The sequence below is a fragment of the Leptopilina heterotoma genome, unplaced genomic scaffold (genome assembly GCF_015476425.1).
Source record: "Leptopilina heterotoma isolate Lh14 unplaced genomic scaffold, ASM1547642v1 Lhet_0, whole genome shotgun sequence".
In the NCBI taxonomy this organism is placed as follows: domain Eukaryota; kingdom Metazoa; phylum Arthropoda; class Insecta; order Hymenoptera; family Figitidae; genus Leptopilina; species Leptopilina heterotoma.
Genome location: NW_025110811.1, coordinates 146,598 through 168,337, shown reverse-complemented (window position 1 = coordinate 168,337; position 21,740 = coordinate 146,598). Strand labels below are relative to the sequence as shown.

At 30.9% G+C, this 21,740-nt stretch overlaps 1 protein-coding gene across 5 annotated transcripts in view; it reads right to left on the bottom strand.

Moving 5' to 3' along the window:
- LOC122503188 overlaps positions 1-21,740 on the bottom strand; it is a 318,272-nt gene that overhangs the window by 236,039 nt on the left and 60,493 nt on the right. The window lies entirely within an intron of this gene.

Genomic DNA, 21,740 nt, shown 5'->3' with positions numbered 1-21,740 from the left:
CCAAATTTTGATTGTCTGATGGCGTTCGGGTGATGGTGCTACTACTAAAAAATTAAAATAAAATTCTCTATTCTTTAGGATTGTGTGGGGTTTAGTCCCTACTAGAACTCTGGTAATTTTCAGATGATTAGAATTGATAAATTTGGGAGAAATAAATTTTTATCTTCGTTTTTACCAAATTTTGATTGTCTGATGGCGTTCGGGTGATGGTGCTACTACTAAAAAATTGAAATAAAATTCTCTATTCTTCAGGATTGTGTGGGGTTTAGTCCCTACTAGAACTCTGGTAATTTTCAGATGATTAGAATTGATAAATTTGGAAGAAATAAATTTTTATCTTCGTTTTTACCAAATTTTGATTGTCTGATGGCGTTCGGGTGATGGTGCTACTACTAAAAAATTAAAATAAAATTCTCTATTCTTCAGGATTGTGTGGGGTTTAGTCCCTACTAGAACTCTGGTAATTTTCAGTTGATTAGAATTGATAAATTTGGAAGAAATAAATTTTTATCTTCGTTTTTACCAAATTTTGATTGTCTGATGGCGTACGGGTGGACCTGCTACATCTAAAAAATTGAAATAAAATTCTCTATTCTTCAGGATTGTGTAGGGTTCAGTCCCTAGCTGAACTCTGGTAATTTTCAGACGATTAGAATTAATAAATTTGAAAGAAAGAAATTTTTTTCTTCGTTTTTACCAAATTTTGATTGTCTGATGGCGTTCGGGTGATGGTGCTACTACTAAAAAATTGAAATAAAATTCTCTATTCTTCAGGATTGTGTGGGGTTTAGTCCCTACTAGAACTCTGGTAATTTTCAGATGATTAGAATTGATAAATTTGGAAGAAATAAATTTTTATCTTCGTTTTTACCAAATTTTGATTGTCTGATGGCGTTCGGGTGATGGTGCTACTACTAAAAAATTAAAATAAAATTCTCTATTCTTCAGGATTGTGTGGGGTTTAGTCCCTACTAGAACTCTGGTAATTTTCAGATGATTAGAATTGATAAATTTGGAAGAAATAAATTTTTATCTTCGTTTTTACCAAATTTTGATTGTCTGATGGCGTTCGGGTGATGGTGCTACTACTAAAAAATTGAAATAAAATTCTCTATTCTTCAGGATTGTGTGGGGTTTAGTCCCTACTAGAACTCTGGTAATTTTCAGATGATTAGAATTGATAAATTTGGGAGAAATAAATTTTTATCTTCGTTTTTACCAAATTTTGATTGTCTGATGGCGTTCGGGTGATGGTGCTACTACTAAAAAATTGAAATAAAATTCACTATTCTTCAGGATTGTGTGGGGTTTAGTCCCTACTAGAACTCTGGTAATTTTCAGATGATTAGAATTGATAAATTTGGAAGAAATAAATTTTTATCTTCGTTTTTACCAAATTTTGATTGTCTGATGGCGTTCGGGTGATGGTGCTACTACTAAAAAATTGAAATAAAATTCTCTATTCTTCAGGCTTGTGTAGGGTTTAGTCCCTACTAGAACTCTGGTAATTTTCAGATGATTAGAATTGATAAATTTGGAAGAAATAAATTTTTATCTTCGTTTTTACCAAATTTTGATTGTCTGATGGCGTACGGGTGGACCTGCTACTTCTAAAAAATTGAAATAAAATTCTCTATTCTTCAGGATTGTGTGGGGTTTAGTCCCTACTAGAACTCTGGTAATTTTCAGATGATTAGAATTGATAAATTTGGAAGAAATAAATTTTTATCTTCGTTTTTACCAAATTTTGATTGTCTGATGGAGTTCGGGTGATGGTGTTACTTCTAAAAAATTGAAATAAAATTCTCTATTCTTTAGGATTGTGTGGGGTTTAGTCCCTACTAGAACTCTGGTAATTTTCAGTTGATTAGAATTGATAAATTTGGAAGAAATAAATTTTTATCTTCGTTTTTACCAAATTTTGATTGTCTGATGGCGTTCGGGTGATGGTGCTACTACTAAAAAATTGAAATAAAATTCTCTATTCTTCAGGATTGTGTGGGGTTTAGTCCCTACTAGAACTCTGGTAATTTTCAGATGATTAGAATTGATAAATTTGGAAGAAATAAATTTTTATCTTTCGTTTTTACCAAATTTTGATTGTCTGATGGCGTTCGGGTGATGGTGCTACTACTAAAAAATTGAAATAAAATTCTCTATTCTTCAGGATTGTGTAGGGGTTTAGTCCCTACTAGAACTCTGGTAATTTTCAGATGATTAGAATTGATAAATTTGGAAGAAATAAATTTTTATCTTCGTTTTTACCAAATTTTGATTGTCTGATGGCGTTCGGGTGATGGTGCTACTACTAAAAAATTGAAATAAAATTCTCTATTCTTCAGGATTGTGTAGGGTTCAGTCCCTACTAGAACTCTGGTAATTTTCAGATGATTAGAATTGATAAATTTGGAAGAAATAAATTTTTATTTTCGTTTTTACCAAATTTTGATTGTCTGATGGCGTTCGGGTGATGGTGCTACTACTAAAAAATTGAAATAAAATTCTCTATTCTTCAGGATTGTGTAGGGGTTCAGTCCCTACTAGAACTCTGGTAATTTTCAGATGATTAGAATTGATAAATTTGGAAGAAATAAATTTTTATCTTCGTTTTTACCAAATTTTGATTGTCTGATGGCGTTCGGGTGATGGTGCTACTACTAAAAAATTGAAATAAAATTCTCTATTCTTCAGGATTGTGTAGGGGTTCAGTCCCTACTAGAACTCTGGTAATTTTCAGATGATTAGAATTGATAAATTTGGAAGAAATAAATTTTTATCTTCGTTTTTACCAAATTTTGATTGTCTGATGGCGTACGGGTGGACCTGCTACTACTAAAAATTGAAATAAAATTCTCTATTCTTCAGGATTGTGTAGGGGTTCAGTCCCTACTAGAACTCTGGTAATTTTCAGATGATTAGAATTGTATAAATTTGGAAGAAATAAATTTTTATTTTCGTTTTTACCAAATTTTGATTGTCTGATGGAGTTCGGGTGATGGTGCTACTACTAAAAAATTGAAATAAAATTCTCTATTCTTCAGGATTGTGTAGGGTTCAGTCCCTACTAGAACTCTGGTAATTTTCAGATTGATTAGAATTGTAAATTTGGAAGAAATAAATTTTTATTTTCGTTTTTACCAAATTTTGATTGTCTGATGGCGTTCGGGTGATGGTGCTACTACTAAAAAATTGAAATAAAATTCTCTATTCTTCAGGATTGTGTAGGGTTCAGTCCCTACTAGAACTCTGGTAATTTTCAGATGATTAGAATTGTTAAATTTGGAGAAATAAATTTTTATCTTCGTTTTTACCAAATTTTGATTGTCTGATGGCGTTCGGGTGATGGTGCTACTACTAAAAATTGAAATAAAATTCATCTATTCTTCAGGATTGTGTGGGGTTTAGTCCCTACTAGAACTCTGGTAATTTTCAGATGATTAGAATTGATAAATTTGGAAGAAATAAATTTTTATCTTCGTTTTTACCAAATTTTGATTGTCTGATGGCGTTCGGGTGACTGGTGCTACTACTAAAAATTGAAATAAAATTCTCTATTCTTCAGGATTGTGTGGGGTTTAGTCCCTACTAGAACTCTGGTAATTTTCAGATGATTAGAATTGATAAATTTGGAAGAAATAAATTTTTATCTTCGTTTTTACCAAATTTTGATTGTCTGATGGCGTTCGGGTGATGGTGCTACTACTAAAAAATTGAAATAAAATTCTCTATTCTTCAGGATTGTGTGGGGTTTAGTCCCTACTAGAACTCTGGTAATTTTCAGATGATTAGAATTGTATAAATTTGGAAGAAATAAATTTTTATTTTCGTTTTTACCAAATTTTGATTGTCTGATGGCGTTCGGGTGATGGTGCTACTACTAAAAAATTGAAATAAAATTCTCTATTCTTCAGGATTGTGTAGGGTTCAGTCCCTACTAGAACTCTGGTAATTTTCAGATGATTAGAATTGATAAATTTGGAAGAAATAAATTTTTATTTCGTTTTTACCAAATTTTGATTGTCTGATGGCGTTCGGGTGATGGTGCTACTACTAAAAAATTGAAATAAAATTCTCTATTCTTCAGGATTGTGTAGGGTTCAGTCCCTACTAGAACTCTGGTAATTTTCAGATGATTAGAATTGATAAATTTGGAAGAAATAAATTTTTATTTTCGTTTTTACCAAATTTTGATTGTCTGATGGCGTTCGGGTGATGCTGCTACTACTAAAAATTGAAATAAAATTCTCTATTCTTCAGGATTGTGTAGGGTTCAGTCCCTACTAGAACTCTGGTAATTTTCAGATGATTAGAATTGATAAATTTGGAAGAAATAAATTTTTATCTTCGTTTTTACCAAATTTTGATTGTCTGATGGCGTTCGGGTGATGGTGCTACTACTAAAAAATTGAAATAAAATTCTCTATTCTTCAGGATTGTGTGGGGTTCAGTCCCTACTAGAACTCTGGTAATTTTCAGATGATTAGAATTGATAAATTTGGAAGAAATAAATTTTTATTTTCGTTTTTACCAAATTTTGATTGTCTGATGGCGTTCGGGTGATGGTGCTACTACTAAAAATTGAAATAAAATTCTCTATTCTTCAGGATTGTGTAGGGTTCAGTCCCTACTAGAACTCTGGTAATTTTCAGATGATTAGAATTGTATAAATTTGGAAGAAATAAATTTTTATTTTCGTTTTTACCAAATTTTGATTGTCTGATGGCGTTCGGGTGACGGTGCTACTACTAAAAAATTGAAATAAAATTCTCTATTCTTCAGGATTGTGTAGGGTTCAGTCCCTACTAGAACTCTGGTAATTTTCAGATGATTAGAATTGATAAATTTGGAAGAAATAAATTTTTATTTTCGTTTTTACCAAATTTTGATTGTCTGATGGCGTACGGGTGATGGCTGCTACTACTAAAAAATTGAAATAAAATTCTCTATTCTTCAGGATTGTGTAGGGCTTCAGTCCCTACTAGAACTCTGGTAATTTTCAGATGATTAGAATTGATTAAATTTGGAAGAAATAAATTTTTATTTTCGTTTTTACCAAATTTTGATTGTCTGATGGCGTTCGGGTGATGGTGCTACTACTAAAAATTGAAATAAAATTCTCTATTCTTCAGGATTGTGTAGGGCTCAGTCCCTACTAGAACTCTGGTAATTTTCAGATGATTAGAATTGATTAAATTTGGAAGAAATAAATTTTTATTTTCGTTTTTACCAAATTTTGATTGTCTGATGGCGTTCGGGTGATGGTGCTACTACTAAAAAATTGAAATAAAATTCTCTATTCTTCAGGATTGTGTGGGGTTTAGTCCCTACTAGAACTCTGGTAATTTTCAGATGATTAGAATTGATAAATTTGGAAGAAATAAATTTTTATCTTCGTTTTTACCAAATTTTGATTGTCTGATGGCGTTCGGGTGATGGTGCTACTACTAAAAAATTGAAATAAAATTCTCTATTCTTCAGGATTGTGTGGGGTTTAGTCCCTACTAGAACTCTGGTAATTTTCAGATGATTAGAATTGATAAAGTTGAAAGAAAGAAATTTTTTTCTTCGTTTTTACCAAATTTTGATTGTCTGATGGCGTTCGGGTGATGGTGCTACTACTAAAAAATTGAAATAAAATTCTCTATTCTTCAGGATTGTGTGGGGTTAGTCCCTACTAGAACTCTGGTAATTTTCAGATGATTAGAATTGATAAATTTGAAGAAATAAATTTTTATCTTCGTTTTTACCAAATTTTGATTGTCTGATGGCGTTCGGGTGATGGTGCTACTACTAAAAAATTGAAATAAATTCTCTATTCTTCAGGATTGTGTAGGGTTCAGTCCCTACTAGAACTCTGGTAATTTTCAGATGATTAGAATTAATAAATTTGGAAGAAATAAATTTTTATTTTCGTTTTTACCAAATTTTGATTGTCTGATGGCGTTCGGGTGATGGTGCTACTACTAAAAAATTGAAATAAAATTCTCTATTCTTCAGGATTGTGTAGGGTTCAGTCCCTACTAGAACTCTGGTAATTTTCAGATGATTAGAATTGATAAATTTGGAAGAAATAAATTTTTATTTTCGTTTTTACCAAATTTTGATTGTCTGATGGCGTTCGGGTGATGGTGCTACTACTAAAAAATTGAAATAAAATTCTCTATTCTTCAGGATTGTGTAGGGTTCAGTCCCTACTAGAACTCTGGTAATTTTCAGATGATTAGAATTGATAAATTTGGAAGAAATAAATTTTTATTTCGTTTTTACCAAATTTTGATTGTCTGATGGCGTACGGGTGACCTGCTACTACTAAAAAATTGAAATAAAATTCTCTATTCTTCAGGATTGTGTAGGGTTCAGTCCCTACTAGAACTCTGGTAATTTTCAGATGATTAGAATTGTATAAATTTGGAAGAAATAAATTTTTATTTTCGTTTTTACCAAATTTTGATTGTCTGATGGCGTTCGGGTGATGGTGCTACTACTAAAAAATTGAAATAAAATTCTCTATTCTTCAGGATTGTGTAGGGTTCAGTCCCTACTAGAACTCTGGTAATTTTCAGATGATTAGAATTGATAAATTTGGAAGAAATAAATTTTTATTTTCGTTTTTACCAAATTTTGATTGTCTGATGGCGTTCGGGTGATGGTGCTACTACTAAAAAATTGAAATAAAATTCTCTATTCTTCAGGATTGTGTAGGGTTCAGTCCCTACTAGAACTCTGGTAATTTTCAGATGATTAGAATTGTATAAATTTGGAAGAAATAAATTTTTATTTTCGTTTTTACCAAATTTTGATTGTCTGATGGCGTTCGGGTGATGGTGCTACTACTAAAAATTGAAATAAAATTCTCTATTCTTCAGGATTGTGTAGGGCTTCAGTCCCTACTAGAACTCTGGTAATTTTCAGATGATTAGAATTGTTAAATTTGGAAGAAATAAATTTTTATTTTCGTTTTTACCAAATTTTGATTGTCTGATGGCGTTCGGGTGATGGTGCTACTACTAAAAATTGAAATAAAATTCTCTATTCTTCAGGATTGTGTAGGGTTCAGTCCCTACTAGAACTCTGGTAATTTTCAGATGATTAGAATTGTTAAATTTGGAAGAAATAAATTTTTATTTCGTTTTTACCAAATTTTGATTGTCTGATGGCGTTCGGGTGATGGTGCTACTACTAAAAATTGAAATAAAATTCTCTATTCTTCAGGATTGTGTAGGGCTTCAGTCCCTACTAGAACTCTGGTAATTTTCAGATGATTAGAATTGTAAATTTGGAAGAAATAAATTTTTATCTTCGTTTTTACCAAATTTTGATTGTCTGATGGCGTTCGGGTGATGGTGCTACTACTAAAAAATTGAAATAAAATTCTCTATTCTTCAGGATTGTGTAGGGTTCAGTCCCTACTAGAACTCTGGTAATTTTCAGATGATTAGAATTGATAAATTTGGAAGAAATAAATTTTTATTTCGTTTTTACCAAATTTTGATTGTCTGATGGCGTACGGGTGGACCTGCTACTACTAAAAAATTGAAATAAAATTCTCTATTCTTCAGGATTGTGTAGGGTTCAGTCCCTACTAGAACTCTGGTAATTTTCAGATGATTAGAATTGATAAATTTGGAAGAAATAAATTTTTATCTTCGTTTTTACCAAATTTTGATTGTCTGATGGCGTTCGGGTGATGGTGCTACTACTAAAAAATTGAAATAAAATTCTCTATTCTTCAGGATTGTGTAGGGGTTCAGTCCCTACTAGAACTCTGGTAATTTTCAGATGATTAGAATTGATAAATTTGGAAGAAATAAATTTTTATCTTCGTTTTTACCAAATTTTGATTGTCTGATGGCGTACGGGTGGACCTGCTACTTCTAAAAAATTGAAATAAAATTCTCTATTCTTCAGGATTGTGTAGGGTTCAGTCCCTACTAGAACTCTGGTAATTTTCAGATTGATTAGAATTGATAAATTTGGAAGAAATAAATTTTTATCTTCGTTTTTACCAAATTTTGATTGTCTGATGGCGTTCGGGTGATGGTGCTACTACTAAAAATTGAAATAAAATTCTCTATTCTTCAGGATTGTGTAGGGTTCAGTCCCTACTAGAACTCTGGTAATTTTCAGATGATTAGAATTGATAAATTTGGAAGAAATAAATTTTTATTTTCGTTTTTACCAAATTTTGATTGTCTGATGGCGTCGGGTGGACTGGTGCTACTACTAAAAAATTGAAATAAAATTCTCTATTCTTCAGGATTGTGTAGGGGTTCAGTCCCTACTAGAACTCTGGTAATTTTCAGATGATTAGAATTGATAAATTTGGAAGAAATAAATTTTTATCTTCGTTTTTACCAAATTTTGATTGTCTGATGGCGTACGGGTGGACCTGCTACTACTAAAAAATTGAAATAAAATTCTCTATTCTTCAGGATTGTGTAGGGTTCAGTCCCTACTAGAACTCTGGTAATTTTCAGATGATTAGAATTAATAAATTTGGAAGAAATAAATTTTTATTCTTCGTTTTTACCAAATTTTGATTGTCTGATGGCGTTCGGGTGATGGTGCTACTACTAAAAAATTGAAATAAAATTCTCTATTCTTCAGGATTGTGTAGGGTTCAGTCCCTACTAGAACTCTGGTAATTTTCAGATGATTAGAATTGATAAATTTGGAAGAAATAAATTTTTATCTTCGTTTTTACCAAATTTTGATTGTCTGATGGCGTTCGGGTGATGGTGCTACTACTAAAAATTGAAATAAAATTCTCTATTCTTCAGGATTGTGTAGGGTTCAGTCCCTACTAGAACTCTGGTAATTTTCAGATGATTAGAATTGATAAATTTGGAAGAAATAAATTTTTATTTTCGTTTTTACCAAATTTTGATTGTCTGATGGCGTTCGGGTGATGGTGCTACTACTAAAAAATTGAAATAAAATTCTCTATTCTTCAGGATTGTGTAGGGTTCAGTCCCTACTAGAACTCTGGTAATTTTCAGATGATTAGAATTATAAATTTGGAAGAAATAAATTTTTATTTTCGTTTTTACCAAATTTTGATTGTCTGATGGCGTTCGGGTGATGGTGCTACTACTAAAAAATTGAAATAAAATTCTCTATTCTTCAGGATTGTGTAGGGTTCAGTCCCTACTAGAACTCTGGTAATTTTCAGATGATTAGAATTGATAAATTTGGAAGAAATAAATTTTTATTTTCGTTTTTACCAAATTTTGATTGTCTGATGGCGTTCGGGTGATGGTGCTACTACTAAAAAATTGAAATAAAATTCTCTATTCTTCAGGATTGTGTAGGGGTTCAGTCCCTACTAGAACTCTGGTAATTTTCAGATGATTAGAATTGATAAATTTGGAAGAAATAAATTTTTATCTTCGTTTTTACCAAATTTTGATTGTCTGATGGCGTTCGGGTGATGGTGCTACTACTTAAAAAATTGAAATAAAATTCTCTATTCTTCAGGATTGTGTAGGGTTCAGTCCCTACTAGAACTCTGGTAATTTTCAGATGATTAGAATTGATAAATTTGGAAGAAATAAATTTTTATTTTCGTTTTTACCAAATTTTGATTGTCTGATGGCGTTCGGGTGATGGTGCTACTACTAAAAAATTGAAATAAAATTCTCTATTCTTCAGGATTGTGTAGGGTTCAGTCCCTACTAGAACTCTGGTAATTTTCAGATGATTAGAATTGATAAATTTGGAGAAATAAATTTTTATCTTCGTTTTTACCAAATTTTGATTGTCTGATGGCGTTCGGGTGATGGTGCTACTACTAAAAAATTGAAATAAAATTCTCTATTCTTCAGGATTGTGTAGGGCTTCAGTCCCTACTAGAACTCTGGTAATTTTCAGATGATTAGAATTGATAATTTGGAAGAAATAAATTTTTATTTTCGTTTTTACCAAATTTTGATTGTCTGATGGCGTTCGGGTGATGGTGCTACTACTAAAAATTGAAATAAAATTCTCTATTCTTCAGGATTGTGTGGGTTCAGTCCCTACTAGAACTCTGGTAATTTTCAGATGATTAGAATTGATAAATTTGGAAGAAATAAATTTTTATTTCGTTTTTACCAAATTTTGATTGTCTGATGGCGTTCGGGTGATGGTGCTACTACTAAAAAATTGAAATAAAATTCTCTATTCTTCAGGATTGTGTAGGGTTCAGTCCCTACTAGAACTCTGGTAATTTTCAGATGATTAGAATTGTATAAATTTGGAAGAAATAAATTTTTATTTTCGTTTTTACCAAATTTTGATTGTCTGATGGCGTTACGGGTGATGGCTGCTACTACTAAAAATTGAAATAAAATTCTCTATTCTTCAGGATTGTGTAGGGTTCAGTCCCTACTAGAACTCTGGTAATTTTCAGATGATTAGAATTGTATAAATTTGGAAGAAATAAATTTTTATTTTCGTTTTTACCAAATTTTGATTGTCTGATGGCGTTCGGGTGATGGTGCTACTACTAAAAATTGAAATAAAATTCTCTATTCTTCAGGATTGTGTAGGGTTCAGTCCCTACTAGAACTCTGGTAATTTTCAGATGATTAGAATTGATAAATTTGGAAGAAATAAATTTTTATTTTCGTTTTTACCAAATTTTGATTGTCTGATGGCGTTCGGGTGATGGTGCTACTACTAAAAAATTGAAATAAAATTCTCTATTCTTCAGGATTGTGTAGGGTTCAGTCCCTACTAGAACTCTGGTAATTTTCAGATGATTAGAATTGATAAATTTGGAAGAAATAAATTTTTATTTTCGTTTTTACCAAATTTTGATTGTCTGATGGCGTTCGGGTGATGGTGCTACTACTTAAAAAATTGAAATAAAATTCTCTATTCTTCAGGATTGTGTAGGGTTCAGTCCCTACTAGAACTCTGGTAATTTTCAGATGATTAGAATTGATAAATTTGGAAGAAATAAATTTTTATCTTCGTTTTTACCAAATTTTGATTGTCTGATGGCGTTCGGGTGATGGTGCTACTACTAAAAAATTGAAATAAAATTCTCTATTCTTCAGGATTGTGTGGGGTTCAGTCCCTAGTAGAACTCTGGTAATTTTCAGATGATTAGAATTGATAAATTTGGAAGAAATAAATTTTTATTTTCGTTTTTACCAAATTTTGATTGTCTGATGGCGTTCGGGTGATGGTGCTACTACTAAAAATTGAAATAAATTCTCTATTCTTCAGGATTGTGTAGGGTTCAGTCCCTACTAGAACTCTGGTAATTTTCAGATGATTAGAATTGATAAATTTGGAAGAAATAAATTTTTATTTTCGTTTTTACCAAATTTGATTGTCTGATGGCGTTCGGGTGATGGTGCTACTACTAAAAATGGAAATAAAATTCTCTATTCTTCAGGATTGTGTAGGGTTCAGTCCCTACTAGAACTCTGGTAATTTTCAGATGATTAGATTAATAAATTTGGATAGAAATAAATTTTTATTCTTCGTTTTTACCAAATTTTGATTGTCTGATGGCGTTCGGGTGATGGTGCTACTACTAAAAATTGAAATAAAATTCTCTATTCTTCAGGATTGTGTAGGGTTCAGTCCCTACTAGAACTTGGTAATTTCAGATGATTAGATTAAATAAATTTGGATAGAAATAAATTTTTATTTTCGTTTTTACCAAATTTTGATTGTCTGATGGCGTTCGGGTGATGGTGCTACTACTAAAAATTGAAATAAAATTCTCTATTCTTCAGGATTGTGTAGGGTTAGTCCCTACTAGAACTCTGGTAATTTTCAGATGATTAGATTGAATAAATTTGGAAGAAATAAATTTTTATTTCGTTTTTACCAAATTTTGATTGTCTGATGGCGTACGGGTGGACCTGCTACTACTAAAAATTGAAATAAAATTCTCTATTCTTCAGGATTGTGTAGGGTTCAGTCCCTACTAGAACTCTGGTAATTTTCAGATGATTAGAATTAATAAATTTGGAAGAAATAAATTTTTATTTTCGTTTTTACCAAATTTTGATTGTCTGATGGCGTTCGGGTGATGGTGCTACTACTAAAAATTGAAATAAAATTCTCTATTCTTCAGGATTGTGTAGGGTTCAGTCCCTACTAGAACTCTGGTAATTTTCAGATGATTAGAATTGATAAATTTGGAAGAAATAAATTTTTATTTTCGTTTTTACCAAATTTTGATTGTCTGATGGCGTACGGGTGAGGCTGCTACTACTAAAAATTGAAATAAAATTCTCTATTCTTCAGGATTGTGTAGGGTTCAGTCCCTACTAGAACTCTGGTAATTTTCAGATGATTAGAATTGATTAAATTTGGAAGAAATAAATTTTTATTTCGTTTTTACCAAATTTTGATTGTCTGATGGCGTTCGGGTGATGGTGCTACTACTAAAAATTGAAATAAAATTCTCTATTCTTCAGGATTGTGTAGGGTTCAGTCCCTACTAGAACTCTGGTAATTTTCAGATGATTAGAATTGTTAAATTTGGAAGAAATAAATTTTTATTTTCGTTTTTACCAAATTTTGATTGTCTGATGGCGTTCGGGTGATGGTGCTACTACTAAAAAATTGAAATAAAATTCTCTATTCTTCAGGATTGGTAGGGTTCAGTCCCTACTAGAACTCTGGTAATTTTCAGATGATTAGAATTGATAAATTTGGAAGAAATAAATTTTTATTTTCGTTTTTACCAAATTTTGATTGTCTGATGGCGTTCGGGTGATGGTGCTACTACTAAAAAATTGAAATAAAATTCTCTATTCTTCAGGATTGTGTAGGGTTCAGTCCCTACTAGAACTCTGGTAATTTTCAGATGATTAGAATTGATTAAATTTGGAAGAAATAAATTTTTATTTTCGTTTTTACCAAATTTTGATTGTCTGATGGCGTTCGGGTGATGGTGCTACTACTAAAAATTGAAATAAAATTCTCTATTCTTCAGGATTGTGTGGGGTTCAGTCCCTACTAGAACTCTGGTAATTTTCAGATGATTAGAATTGTATAAATTTGGAAGAAATAAATTTTTATTTCGTTTTTACCAAATTTTGATTGTCTGATGGCGTACGGGTGGACCTGCTACTACTAAAAATTGAAATAAAATTCTCTATTCTTCAGGATTGTGTAGGGTTCAGTCCCTACTAGAACTCTGGTAATTTTCAGATGATTAGAATTGTTAATATTTGGAAGAAATAAATTTTTATTTTCGTTTTTACCAAATTTTGATTGTCTGATGGCGTTCGGGTGATGGTGCTACTACTAAAAATTGAAATAAAATTCTCTATTCTTCAGGATTGTGTAGGGTTCAGTCCCTACTAGAACTCTGGTAATTTTCAGATGATTAGAATTGATAAATTTGGAAGAAATAAATTTTTATTTTCGTTTTTACCAAATTTTGATTGTCTGATGGCGTTCGGGTGATGGTGCTACTACTAAAAAATGGAAATAAAATTCTCTATTCTTCAGGATTGTGTAGGGTTCAGTCCCTACTAGAACTCTGGTAATTTTTAGATGATAAGAATTGATAAATTTGGAAGAAATAAATTTTTATTTTCGTTTTTACCAAATTTTGATTGTCTGATGGCGTATGGGTGAACCTGCTACTACTTAAAAATTAAAATAAAATTCTCTATTCTTCAGGATTGTGTAGGGTTCAGTCCCTACTAGAACTCTGGTAATTTTCAGATGATTAGAATTAATAAATTTGGAAGAAATAAATTTTTATTTCGTTTTTACCAAATTTTGATTGTCTGATGGCGTACGGGTGGACCTGCTACTACTAAAAAATTGAAATAAAATTCTCTATTCTTCAGGATTGTGTGGGGCTCAGTCCCTACTAGAACTCTGGTAATTTTCAGATGATTAGAATTGTATAAATTTGGAAGAAATAAATTTTTATTTTCGTTTTACCAAATTTTGATTGTCTGATGGCGTTCGGGTGATGGTGCTACTACTAAAAATTGAAATAAAATTCTCTATTCTTCAGGATTGTGTGGGGTTCAGTCCCTACTAGAACTCTGGTAATTTTCAGATGATTAGAATTGTATAAATTTGGAAGAAATAAATTTTTATTTTCGTTTTTACCAAATTTTGATTGTCTGATGGCGTACGGGTGGACCTGCTACTACTAAAAATTGAAATAAAATTCTCTATTCTTCAGGATTGTGTAGGGTTCAGTCCCTACTAGAACTCTGGTAATTTTCAGATGATTAGAATTGTATAATTTGGAAGAAATAAATTTTTATTTCGTTTTTACCAAATTTTGATTGTCTGATGGCGTTCGGGTGATGGTGCTACTACTAAAAATTGAAATAAAATTCTCTATTCTTCAGGATTGTGTGGGGTTTAGTCCCTACTAGAACTCTGGTAATTTTCAGATGATTAGAATTGATAAATTTGGAAGAAATAAATTTTTATCTTCGTTTTTACCAAATTTTGATTGTCTGATGGCGTTCGGGTGATGGTGCTACTACTAAAAAATTGAAATAAAATTCTCTATTCTTCAGGATTGTGTGGGGTTTAGTCCCTACTAGAACTCTGGTAATTTTCAGTTGATTAGAATTGATAAATTTGGAAGAAATAAATTTTTATCTTCGTTTTTACCAAATTTTGATTGTCTGATGGCGTTCGGGTGATGGTGCTACTACTAAAAAATTGAAATAAAATTCTCTGTTCTTCAGGATTGTGTGGGGTTTAGTCCCTACTAGAACTCTGGTAATTTTCAGATGATTAGAATTGATAAAGTTGAAAGAAAGAAATTTTTTTCTTCGTTTTTACCAAATTTTGATTGTCTGATGGCGTTCGGGTGATGGTGCTACTACTAAAAATTGAAATAAAATTCTCTATTCTTCAGGATTGTGTAGGGTTCAGTCCCTACTAGAACTCTGGTAATTTTCAGATGATTAGAATTGATAAATTTGGAAGAAATAAATTTTTATTTTCGTTTTTACCAAATTTTGATTGTCTGATGGCGTTCGGGTGATGGTGCTACTACTAAAAATTGAAATAAAATTCTCTATTCTTCAGGATTGTGTAGGGTTCAGTCCCTACTAGAACTCTGGTAATTTTCAGTTGATTAGAGTTGATAAATTTGGAAGAAATAAATTTTTATCTTCGTTTTTACCAAATTTTGATTGTCTGATGGCGTTCGGGTGATGGTGCTACTACTAAAAAATTGAAATAAAATTCTCTATTCTTCAGGATTGTGTAGGGTTCAGTCCCTACTAGAACTCTGGTAATTTTCAGATGATTAGAATTGATAAATTTGGAAGAAATAAATTTTTATCTTCGTTTTTACCAAATTTTGATTGTCTGATGGCGTTCGGGTGATGTGCTACTACTAAAAAATTAAAATAAAATTCTCTATTCTTCAGGATTGTGTAGGGTTCAGTCCCTACTAGAACTCTGGTAATTTTAGATGATTAGAATTAATAAATTTGGAAGAAATAAATTTTTATTCTTCGTTTTTACCAAATTTTGATTGTCTGATGGCGTTCGGGTGATGGTGCTACTACTAAAAATTGAAATAAAATTCTCTATTCTTCAGGATTGTGTAGGGTTTAGTCCCTACTAGAACTCTGGTAATTTTCAGATGATTAGAATTGATAAATTTGGAAGAAATAAATTTTTATTTTCGTTTTTACCAAATTTTGATTGTCTGATGGAGTTCGGGTGATGGTGTTACTTCTAAAAAATTGAAATAAAATTCTCTATTCTTTAGGATTGTGTGGGGTTTAGTCCCTACTAGAACTCTGGTAATTTTCAGTTGATTAGAATTGATAAATTTGGAAGAAATAAATTTTTATTTTCGTTTTTACCAAATTTTGATTGTCTGATGGCGTTCGGGTGATGGTGCTAATACTAAAAAATTGAAATAAAATTCTCTATTCTTCAGGATTGTGTAGGGTTCAGTCCCTACTAGAACTCTGGTAATTTTCAGATGATTAGAATTGATAAATTTGGAAGAAATAAATTTTTATCTTCGTTTTTACCAAATTTTGATTGTCTGATGGCGTACGGGTGAGGCCTGCTACTACTAAAAATTGAAATAAAATTCTCTATTCTTCAGGATTGTGTAGGGTTCAGTCCCTACTAGAACTCTGGTAATTTTCAGATGATTAGAATTGATAAATTTGGAAGAAATAAATTTTTATCTTCGTTTTTACCAAATTTTGATTGTCTGATGGCGTTCGGGTGATGGTGCTACTACTAAAAAATTGAAATAAAATTCTCTATTCTTCAAGATTGTGTAGGGTTCAGTCCCTACTAGAACTCTGGTAATTTTCAGATGATTAGAATTGATTAAATTTGGAAGAAATAAATTTTTATTTTCGTTTTTACCAAATTTTGATTGTCTGATGGCGTTCGGGTGAGGTGCTACTACTAAAAATTGAAATAAAATTCTCTATTCTTCAGGATTGTGTAGGGTTCAGTCCCTACTAGAACTCTGGTAATTTTCAGATGATTAGAATTGATAAATTTGGAGAAATAAATTTTTATTTTCGTTTTTACCAAATTTTGATTGTCTGATGGCGTTCGGGTGATGGTGCTACTACTAAAAATTGAAATAAAATTCTCTATTCTTCAGGATTGTGTAGGGTTCAGTCCCTACTAGAACTCTGGTAATTTTCAGATGATTAGAATTGTAAATTTGGAAGAAATAAATTTTTATTTTCGTTTTTACCAAATTTTGATTGTCTGATGGCGTTCGGGTGATGGTGCTACTACTAAAAATTGAAATAAAATTCTCTATTCTTCAGGATTGTGTAGGGTTCAGTCCCTACTAGAACTCTGGTAATTTTCAGATGATTAGAATTGTTAAATTTGGAAGAAATAAATTTTTATTTTCGTTTTTACCAAATTTTGATTGTCTGATGGCGTTCGGGTGATGGTGCTACTACTAAAAAATTGAAATAAAATTCTCTATTCTTCAGGATTGTGTAGGGTTCAGTCCCTACTAGAACTCTGGTAATTTTCAGATGATTAGAATTGTTAAATTTGGAAGAAATAAATTTTTATTTTCGTTTTTACCAAATTTTGATTGTCTGATGGCGTTACGGGTGGACCTGCTACTACTAAAAAATTGAAATAAAATTCTCTATTCTTCAGGATTGTGTAGGGTTCAGTCCCTACTAGAACTCTGGTAATTTTCAGATGATTAGAATTGATTAAATTTGGAAGAAATAAATTTTTATTTCGTTTTTACCAAATTTTGATTGTCTGATGGCGTACGGGTGGACCTGCTACTACTAAAAATTGAAATAAAATTCTCTATTCTTCAGGATTGTGTAGGGTTCAGTCCCTACTAGAACTCTGGTAATTTTCAGATGATTAGAATTGATAAATTTGGAAGAAATAAATTTTTATCTTCGTTTTCACCAAATTTTGATTGTCTGATGGCGTACGGGTGGACCTGCTACTTCTAAAAAATTGAAATAAAATTCTCTATTCTTCAGGATTGTGTAGGGGTTTCAGTCCCTACTAGAACTCTGGTAATTTTCAGTTGATTAGAATTGATAAATTTGGAAGAAATAAATTTTTATCTTCGTTTTTACCAAATTTTGATTGTCTGATGGCGTTCGGGTGATGGTGCTACTACTAAAAAATTGAAATAAATTCTCTATTCTTCAGGATTGTGTGGGGTTTAGTCCCTACTAGAACTCTGGTAATTTTCAGATGATTAGAATTGATAAATTTGGAAGAAATAAATTTTTATCTTCGTTTTTACCAAATTTTGATTGTCTGATGGCGTACGGGTGGACCTGCTACATCTAAAAAATTAAAATAAAATTCTCTATTCTTCAGGATTGTGTAGGGTTCAGTCCCTAGTTGAACTCTGGTAATTTTCAGACGATTAGAATTAATAAATTTGAAAGAAAGAAATTTTTTTCTTCGTTTTTACCAAATTTTGATTGTCTGATGGCGTTCGGGTGATGGTGCTACTACTAAAAAATTGAAATAAAATTCTCTATTCTTCAGGATTGTGTGGGGTTTAGTCCCTACTAGAACTCTAATAATTTTCAGTTGATTAGAATTGATAAATTTGGAAGAAATAAATTTTTATCTTCGTTTTTACCAAATTTTGATTGTCTGATGGCGTTCGGGTGATGGTGCTACTACCAAAAAATTGAAATAAAATTCTCTATTCTTCAGGATTGTGTGGGGTTTAGTCCCTACTAGAACTCTGGTAATTTTCAGATGATTAGAATTGATAAATTTGGAAGAAATAAATTTTTATCTTCGTTTTTACCAAATTTTGATTGTCTGATGGCGTTCGGGTGATGGTGCTACTACCAAAAAATTGAAATAAAATTCTCTATTCTTCAGGATTGTGTAGGGTTCAGTCCCTACTAGAACTCTGGTAATTTTCAGATGATTAGAATTGATAAATTTGGAAGAAATAAATTTTTATTCTTCGTTTTTACCAAATTTTGATTGTCTGATGGCGTACGGGTGGACCTGCTACTACTAAAAAATTGAAATAAAATTCTCTATTCTTCAGGATTGTGTAGGGGTTCAGTCCCTACTAGAACTCTGGTAATTTTCAGATGATTAGAATTGATAAATTTGGAAGAAATAAATTTTTATTCTTCGTTTTTACCAAATTTTGATTGTCTGATGGCGTACGGGTGGACCTGCTACTTCTAAAAAATTGAAATAAAATTCTCTATTCTTCAGGATTGTGTGGGGTTTAGTCCCTACTAGAACTCTGGTAATTTTCAGATGATTAGAATTGATAAATTTGGAAGAAATAAATTTTTATCTTCGTTTTTACCAAATTTTGATTGTCTGATGGCGTTCGGGTGATGGTGCTACTACCAAAAAATTGAAATAAAATTCTCTATTCTTCAGGATTGTGTGGGGTTTAGTCCCTACTAGAACTCTGGTAATTTTCAGATGATTAGAATTGATAAATTTGGAAGAAAGAAATTTTTTTCTTCGTTTTTACCAAATTTTGATTGTCTGATGGCGTACGGGTGGACCTGCTACATCTAAAAAATTGAAATAAAATTCTCTATTCTTCAGGATTGTGTGGGGTTTAGTCCCTACTAGAACTCTGGTAATTTTCAGATGTTTAGAATTGATAAATTTGGAAGAAATAAATTTTTATCTTCGTTTTTACCAAATTTTGATTGTCTGATGGCGTTCGGGTGGTGGTGCTACTACTAAAAAAATGAAATAAAATTTACTATTCTTCAGGATTTTGTGGGGTTTAGTCCCTACTATAACTCTGGTAATTTTCAGATGATTAGAATTGATAAATTTGGGAGAAATAAATTTTTATCTTCGTTTTTACCAAATTTTGATTGTCTGATGGCGTACGGGTGGACCTGCTACTACTAAAAAATTGAAATAAAATTCACTATTCTTCAGGATTGTGTGGGGTTTAGTCCCTACTATAACTCTGGTAATTTTCAGATGATTAGAATTGATAAATTTGGGAGAAATAAATTTTTATCTTCGTTTTTACCAAATTTTGATTGTCTGATGGCGTTCGGGTGGTGGTGCTACTACTAAAAAATTGAAATAAAATTCACTATTCTTCAGGATTTTGTGGGGTTTAGTCCCTACTATAACTCTGGTAATTTTCAGATGATTAGAATTGATAAATTTGGAAGAAATAAATTTTTATCTTCGTTTTTACCAAATTTTGATTGTCTGATGGCGTACGGGTGGACCTGCTACATCTAAAAAATTGAAATAAAATTCTCTATTCTTCAGGATTGTGTAGGGTTCAGTCCCTAGTTGAACTCTGGTAATTTATAGACGATTAGAATTAATAAATTTGAAAGAAAGAAATTTTTTTCTTCGTTTTTACCAAATTTTGATTGTCTGATGGCGTTCGGGTGATGGTGCTACTACTAAAAAATTGAAATAAAATTCTCTATTCTTCAGGATTGTGTGGGGTTTAGTCCCTACTAGAACTCTGGTAATTTTCAGATGATTAGAATTGATAAATTTGGAAGAAATAAATTTTTATCTTCGTTTTTACCAAATTTTGATTGTCTGATGGCGTTCGGGTGATGGTGCTACTACTAAAAAATTGAAATAAAATTCTCTATTCTTCAGGATAGTGTGGGGTTTAGTCCCTACTAGAACTCTGGTAATTTTCAGAAGATTAGAATTGATAAATTTGGAAGAAATAAATTTTTATCTTCGTTTTTACCAAATTTTGATTGTCGGATGGCGTTCGGGTGATGGTGCTACTACTAAAAAATTGAAATAAAATTCTCTATTCTTCAGGATTGTGTGGGTTTTAGTCCCTACTAGAACTCTGGTAATTTTCAGATGATTAGAATTGATAAATTTGGAAGAAATAAATTTTTATCTTCGTTTTTACCAAATTTTGATTGTCTGATGGCGTACGGGTGGACCTGCTACATCTAAAAAATTGAAATAAAATTCTCTATTCTTCAGGATTGTGTAGGGTTCAGTCCCTAGTTGAACTCTGGTAATTTTCAGTTGATTAGAATTGATAAATTTGAAAGAAAGAAATTTTTTTCTTCGTTTTTACCAAATTTTGATTGTCTGATGGCGTACGGGTGGACCTGCTACATCTAAAAAATTGAAATAAAATTCTCTATTCTTCAGGATTGTGTAGGGTTCAGTCCCTAGTTGAACTCTGGTAATTTTCAGACGATTAGAATTAATAAATTTGAAAGAAAGAAATTTTTTTCTTCGTTTTTACCAAATTTTGATTGTCTGATGGCGTTCGGGTGATGGTGCTACTACTAAAAAATTGAAATAAAATTCTCTATTCCTCAGGATTGTGTAGGGTTCAGTCCCTACTAGATCTCTCGTAATTTTATTATTATAATATATAATACATATTATTATAATTTAATGTTTAAATGAAAATGAATCCATATAATCTTCTTTTGAAAAATTGAAAATCTTCACGAATGCAAAGCTTTCTCATGAGGAAGCAAAATGAATTTTAGTTAAAAATTTAGTTAGAATTTTAATTATTTTCAATATCTGTACTATTGTAATCAAATTTCCTAAAAGAATTCAATGGTTTAAAAATATTTTGATAAATTTTTGTGCAAACATTTAATTATTTTGATAAATAATACAAATTTTACAAGAATTCAATTATTTACAAAATTTTTATACATTTATTCGCAATAATTTAATTATTTTCATAAATAGTAAAATTTTTGTGCAAGGATTGAATTATTTTAGAAAATAATAAAATTCTTTTTTTTGTATTCAATTTATTTTAGAAATGATTAACTCATCGCAAAATTTCAATTATTTTCAATTATTTCCATTATTTATAAGAAGAATTCTATTATTTTCATCAGTAATAAAATTCTTAGCAGAAATTTGAGAACTTTCAAAAATTTTTCAAAATTCTTGTCATGATTTCAATTATCTTTATATATAGACAAATTTTTCAAAAATTTTTCAAAATTCTCGTCATGATTTTAATTATCTTTATAAATATCCAATTTCTTAAAAATTTAAAAAAAAATTCTTGACAAAATTTTAATTATTTTCAATAATTTGCCCCATTTCAAATTATTTTCAATATCTGTACTATTTTAATAAAATTTCCTAAAATAATTCAATTATTTAAAAAAAATTTTAATAAAATTCTACGCAAACATTGAATTATTTTCATAAATAATTAAAATTTTACAGGATTTCAATAATTAAACAAAATGTGAATAAAATTTGTTACAAGAATTTAATTATTTTCATAAATAATTAAACTCATTGCAGAATTTCAATTATTT